At 44.9% G+C, this 6,038-nt stretch overlaps 1 protein-coding gene across 1 annotated transcript in view; it reads left to right on the forward strand.

Moving 5' to 3' along the window:
- The first annotated feature begins 2,112 nt into the window (after nucleotides 1-2,112).
- RAB5A (RAB5A, member RAS oncogene family) overlaps nucleotides 2,113-6,038 on the forward strand; it is a 54,004-nt gene continuing 50,078 nt past the window's right edge. The window contains exon 1 of the mRNA XM_018569259.1: nucleotides 2,113-2,297. The gene's annotated coding sequence lies outside the window, so the exon portion shown is untranslated. The remainder of the gene's footprint in view (nucleotides 2,298-6,038) is intronic.

Consider the following 6,038-nt stretch of genomic DNA (forward strand, 5'->3'; position numbering starts at 1 on the left):
TGGCAACCCTAGTTCACTGGTCCATGGAAGTAATATGGCAACAGAAACACTTCCAGCATAAAGCCGACAGTCAGCTTTACACAGGTAAACAGAGTCCCAGAGGCTGTTTACAGGGTTTAAAGGGTTACGGCGCTGGCAGAGATAGGGTTAAAAGATGTATCGTTACATTGTCTTTGGGTGACAACTGTATAATTTTGATAATGGCCACCAGGACAAATAGAGAGTGACAATCTACCCAGCTAGCACGAACAGCAATAAAAACCTAAGAGTATATTTTACCCTTCCCTACTTTACACAAGACTACAAAAAAAAAGTTTGGCCTTTGACACATCTAATAGAGTATAGACTATATTACTCATAGACTCATGCTGGATGTTGCTGGTTGTCTATCTGGAGGTGCCCGGATACCAGGAAGGCAGGATGCCAGTTTTTCTTCTATAGTACTAAGTGCAGAAACAGTGGCTGCATCTATAGACTGACTCTCCATTCAGTGCCAGCAGGGGCAGTGGTAGATCTTTTCCAGCCATATACTAGCTGGTGGCTTGTACTGTAAATGACAGCGCTCATCTCTGGCAGCAGGCACGCTGGAGACTGGCGCCATCATTCCCAACAACACAAGCTGACAGCTATTACTGACATTAAAAGGCCCCCGAGCAGAGAGTGCGGCCATGGGTCTGCTGACTCTACACCAAGCCTGCTATGTATATCCCCTCGCACTTCTGATCGTAGGGTCCCAAATGAAACGATGGTGGGTGCTGCAGTGATGATCGGAGAGAAGAATCACCAGTACTCCAACAATGAAGCAATATTTCTTTTATTTATCACATTATCCCAAAGCAAACAACATTTCGAGGCTGCATGGGAGCCCTTCATCAGGCAAACAGTGTCTGCTTTGTGATAATGTAAACAAGTGGTTATTCACAAAAGGGTGAAGAGTTTGGAGAAGGCAGGAGAAGTGAACAATCTAAGACAACATAGCTGATTTGGAAAAATTCTCCAATTCAGCTCACTTTCCATTTCAGCTATGTTGTCCTAGATTGTTCACTTCTCCTGCCTTCTCCAAACCCTTCACCCTTTTGTGAATAACCCTGTAAAAGATGTGTTCATTGTTGGAGTGCCAGTGATTCTTCTTGTTATTGTGCTGAGCCTACACTACATGCCTGGTGGCTGCACTCCTTGACATATGACAGCTAGTCACATCCAATAATAACAAGAACAGATATGATTAAAAGAGCATTGGTCTCTACATAGATAGGGGCTGATGGCTAAAGTGCTGTGCTGTAGCTCCCCCATAGAAATTAGCAAAAATTGGGCTTCAGCCTGGTGTGGAGCTGACTGCCAGCAGACACATACAAAATGATGGCCTCAAGGCACCCACAGATCAGAAGCAGGCCAAACGCTCCAAGAACTGGGTCCACTGGGGGATAAGTATAAGTATTTTAAATTGGTGTAATACTTCTTTTTAAAGCATATCTAAAGCCCAAACTTTTTATTTATTTTGGACAGCGTAGGGAAAGATTTAAACCACTGTATGTTTTTTTCCCCTATGACTTTTAGGGAGATTTCACTTCCTGTCGTGTGGACTCAACAGGAAGTAAAAGGATATCTCTACAAAGTTAGAAAAACCTCTTAGACAGTTGTCACCGGATAAAATGTCCCGTTTGAAGATTTCCCCCTCTATTCTTGTTCTGGTGGCAAATCAAAATTGTGGGTTTACCCTCAATTTAATTCCCAGGGACAATGGTGACCAGGGCAATTAGATCGAATCTCCCTAATGGGGCACAAACAGCAATAAAAACCTAACAGTGGTTTTAATCCCTCGCCATCCAAAACTAAAACAACTTTTGCCTTGATTTATACTTGAAATCCTCATGGTCCCTTATAACTAGCAGGCATGGTGGGCTGAGTCCTTTATTGATGTATTCAGTAAGAAACAGTTTTCCTCTTTCTCATCTTAAAAAAATGGGAAGTATACAGTCATTCAAAGTGCAAAAAAACATAGGTTCGGCATAACATCCACGAGATCAGCAATGGCCGCCCCCAAGACCCAGGGCGTAATTCACACTTCATACACGTAGCAGCATTACAAGCAAAAGCAAGCTACGGAAATGCAGTAGGTTTGTCCCAGCAGCTTCCCGTCCGTGCGATGACGTCACAGAGGTCATGTGATCGGGCCAGACCGGAGCCATCGGGGCAGCCCAGGAAGCTGGCGGAGGAGGGAGACCCGGGACAGGAAGCCGATCACCTGATATGACTGTGACTGGCCGGCGCCCGTGACCGTGTACCCCGTGTGTCCGGTAATAGATGGCAGCCGGGGCTGAACTGTGGGAGGAGGGGGACAGGGATGGGAACTGCTGCTGCTGACATTGAGCTGCGTGTGTTGTTATTTACATGGCGCCTAGCAGACCTCCAATACACCGCCGGGGCTCGGCATAGGAGACCAGTGTCAGAGCTTTCCTTCTGCTTCTTAGAGGCCATGGAAGGCTGAGTTCGCCACTGGGCCCTGGAGGCTGGGGAGAGGTTGTGCTACAAGGCCCCAGGCACCAGCTCCACTTTGTATACATTTCATATGACAGGCAAGGCAGTGCAGCCATCCACCGCCGTGTTACTGTGCTTCATTATATCATGGTATCCTAAAGACCCTTGTAGCATCCATTACCCTGAAGGAGGATGCCAATGTTTATTGTGAGGAGGGATCTATAGACACAGAGGTGTCCATGGAGGATAGGTGTATAGGCTTTTCTGCTTTCCCCAGCCTTTCATTAACACAATATTATTAAACAGGATTTATAAAGTGCCAGCAGTTTGTGCAGCATTTACAAAATACAGGAAGATTGTATAGATGCAATTCACTATGTGGGGTGCTGTTTGTGTATTTATTCTCAGTTGAGAAAGAATCTGATGATGAGATCTAAAAAGCTGACAAAGCAATTCAGTCAAAAGGATTCTAAAAAAAAATCCCTGCAAAAGAGTCTCTGTTATCAGGTCAGTGGTTTGGACGGAAACCTTCCCATGAGACTACATGTGCATTTGATGTATTCTTGTTATTTACCTGTAAGGGTCCATTCACATCAAGTGTGTTGTGGTGCGCTGGGCAGCCTCGCCCAGTGCGATTCCAAAACATGGAAAGGCTAATTGCCTTGTGTCCTGTTTGTTCAGTTTGCACCACTGTGACCGTGTGCTCTGGAAAAAGTAGGGCATTCACTACTTATTTTTTTCACTGCAGTGAACAACAGCACTTCACAACGCCGCTGTGGTGAGTAAACATTGACAAAATGACATTTTGTGACATTCCAATAAAGTTGGAAATATGTACTCATCGCATCTGCACTGTGTACTCCATCAGTTAAAGTAAAATTAAAGTCTGTTTTTGGCCTATATCTAAAGCTAGTAAGCAGTAGATTTTTGCCCCAACATTTAAAAAAAAAAAGAAACAAAAGTTGCCAAATACCAACAAACCTGCGTGTGTCAGTGCCGCTGCCTAAGTCCCGGCTCCCGAACGCTGTGAAGGAGGAAGTGTGGGCAGGCGCATGCGCAGTCCAGAGACAGAGGGGAGAGGAAGAGAGCAACACTGAATGTACGCAGCCGGAAGCGCACATGACTGGCAGACTCCGTGGGACACGAGGTGTCTGTGCTGGATCAGAGACCGGCACCAACGCTGGAGGAGCTGTGGAAAACAAGTGGAAGAAAGAAGCTGTTCGAAACAAGAGGCATCACATAAAGTAAGTCCTTACAGCAGTATGAGTTCATCCAAAAGCCCTGAGGCCCTTTATACATCCAAAAGCCCTGAGGCCTGCTGCCATCTTGGATATGAGTCCCAGCAGACTCAGAGCTGCTACTTAAAGGAGAAATAAGGGGTTAGTGCTTTCCACTCATCCCCCACAGTTAGAGCCGACGTGTGACATTGAAACTGTCACATGTCGGCTGTATAGATCGGCAAGTGAGCGAAAACATACCGCCTTGCGCTCACTTCGCCATCGTCTCCCTGCAGAGAGCGGTGACTGTCAGTCACCTCTCCCCGCAGGGATTCCCCCCGCCCTCCACGATCCTCCAGCGCTGACTGCAGGGACAGACAGGGAAGGGGAGGGCACAGCTGGCTCTGCCTATCTAATCAGCTAGCGGGGTGGATCTCGACACTATTGTTGGGATCGGTTCTGGCTGCGGCGCTCTCCGCGTATAGCGAATTGCCTGCTATATACTGAGTTTTGTGTCAGGGGAGGACGTTAGTATATGTCTTCCAGTGACCCTAAAGAGAAATATAGGGGAAAAAGGTTACCCATAGTTATACTCTAATAGTATTCCCCTTCACTTCTCCATGGGCTGCTACATAAAAGGTTATGTAGAGAGAGGGGCAGGGGAGCTGGGCCAGCACAGTGAGTAAATAGACACTCTCAGAAGAAGAGAAGGCTAAGACGTACAAGGAGCAGGGGGCTGCGCTAGGGAACTGACTCTCTGGAGAAGTTACGTTTTTGGTAATTAATTTATGGAAAGGAAAACACTGTAATTAACCATTTAAATACTGTATTTTTCTGTTACTTTACCTGCCTGTTTTTAAGGTGGTGATATGATTCACTGCCCACCAAGGTAAGTATTAGAAAAAAACCTAATATCGCTGTCTTAAAGTTACACAAAACTCAGGCGTTAAGTCCTAAAAATGCATTTCAGTACCCTAACTATTAACAGGACCTTGTTTGTGTATCACTCGGCTGTAGATCTTCAAATGATCTCTGAATTCATACTGACGCTGTCCTTCCTTCTGGAGGGTGGCTACTTTTGTTCCCCATGGACTCTGTGTGTTTTAAAGTAGCCACCGCTCCAAGCTTGATGCCTGTGATGGACTACAATCTCAGTACAGATTAATAAACTAAACATGAGATTGCAGTCCATCACGAGAGGACAACAATATCATGTTTAGTTTACTCATTTGGAGTGGTGGCTACTTTACAACACATGCAGGACCATGGGCGAACAAAAGTAGCCACCCTCCAGAAGGAAGGACAGTGTCAGCACCAATTCAGAGATGATTTGAGGACCTACAGCCAAGTGATACACAAATAAGCTACATTTTTATTAATAGTTAAGATACTTGAATGTATTTTTAAAATGTAACTCCTGAGTTTAGTGCAACTTTAAAGAGCTACACTCTGCAGTAGATTCTTCCACATCTGACAGTTCTGAATGTGTAGGTTGCATATGTTTTAGGACGCAAAAGTGACATAATGGCTGACAGAAGGAGACAGAGTGCATCTGGGGACCAGGGATTTGACACGCCTGGAAGTGTCAGTTGTTGAGGATTCTTCAGCAATCAAAGCTCTTGATGACAACAGATCCGGGAGTTGCAGCCTGCCAGATAGGTAAGTATTAAGATACCTCTTTTCAGGGAGGTTTTTAAGGGTTCCTGGATACTTGCACTGAGGTGTGTTAAGTTCTCTTATGGATCAGTTTGACCTTAGTCCGATTGCTGATTCAATACAGCTTTTAAAGTGACTTTGTCATTAAAAGAAAAGAAAGGTAGTGTTTTCTAAAGTACAATGACATTATAGTTCCGCCCCTGTTTACTGTACTCTTTGCTTTCTTGTAGAGCTAGAAGCACCAGTAGAATCTTCAGCATCCAACACTTCTGGGTGTGTCAGATGCTTGTAGTTCCACCTGCCGGCTGCTACATCACTGGCGTGTCCCTGAAACTCTAAGTAGAATGCACCTGAATAGAACGTGCAGCATTTGGAGACATTCAGGTTAAGCACAGCAGTCTACCATGCGTTGCCTTTCACAGTAGATGATCTCTAAAGGGACTCGGTGCAAGTGCAGTCAATGGACCAGTGTGCATATAGGATAGTAATAGACGCATTAGTAGTTCATGCTGGTTTTATATTGTATTATACTGGGCACATTAGCAATGAGGGATGCAAATGATAATATTTACACTTGGTAAGGTACAATTTAAAAACAACAAAACTAATCTCAGCCTGTTGGATGCTCTGTAATTGATTGCCCCCCCCCCCTTTTTTTTTTTTTATTATTTTTCAGCAGTTTTCTTT

This window comes from Nanorana parkeri, unplaced genomic scaffold (assembly GCF_000935625.1).
Source record: "Nanorana parkeri isolate BGI_ZX_2015 unplaced genomic scaffold, ASM93562v1 scaffold1313, whole genome shotgun sequence".
In the NCBI taxonomy this organism is placed as follows: Eukaryota; Metazoa; Chordata; class Amphibia; order Anura; family Dicroglossidae; genus Nanorana; species Nanorana parkeri.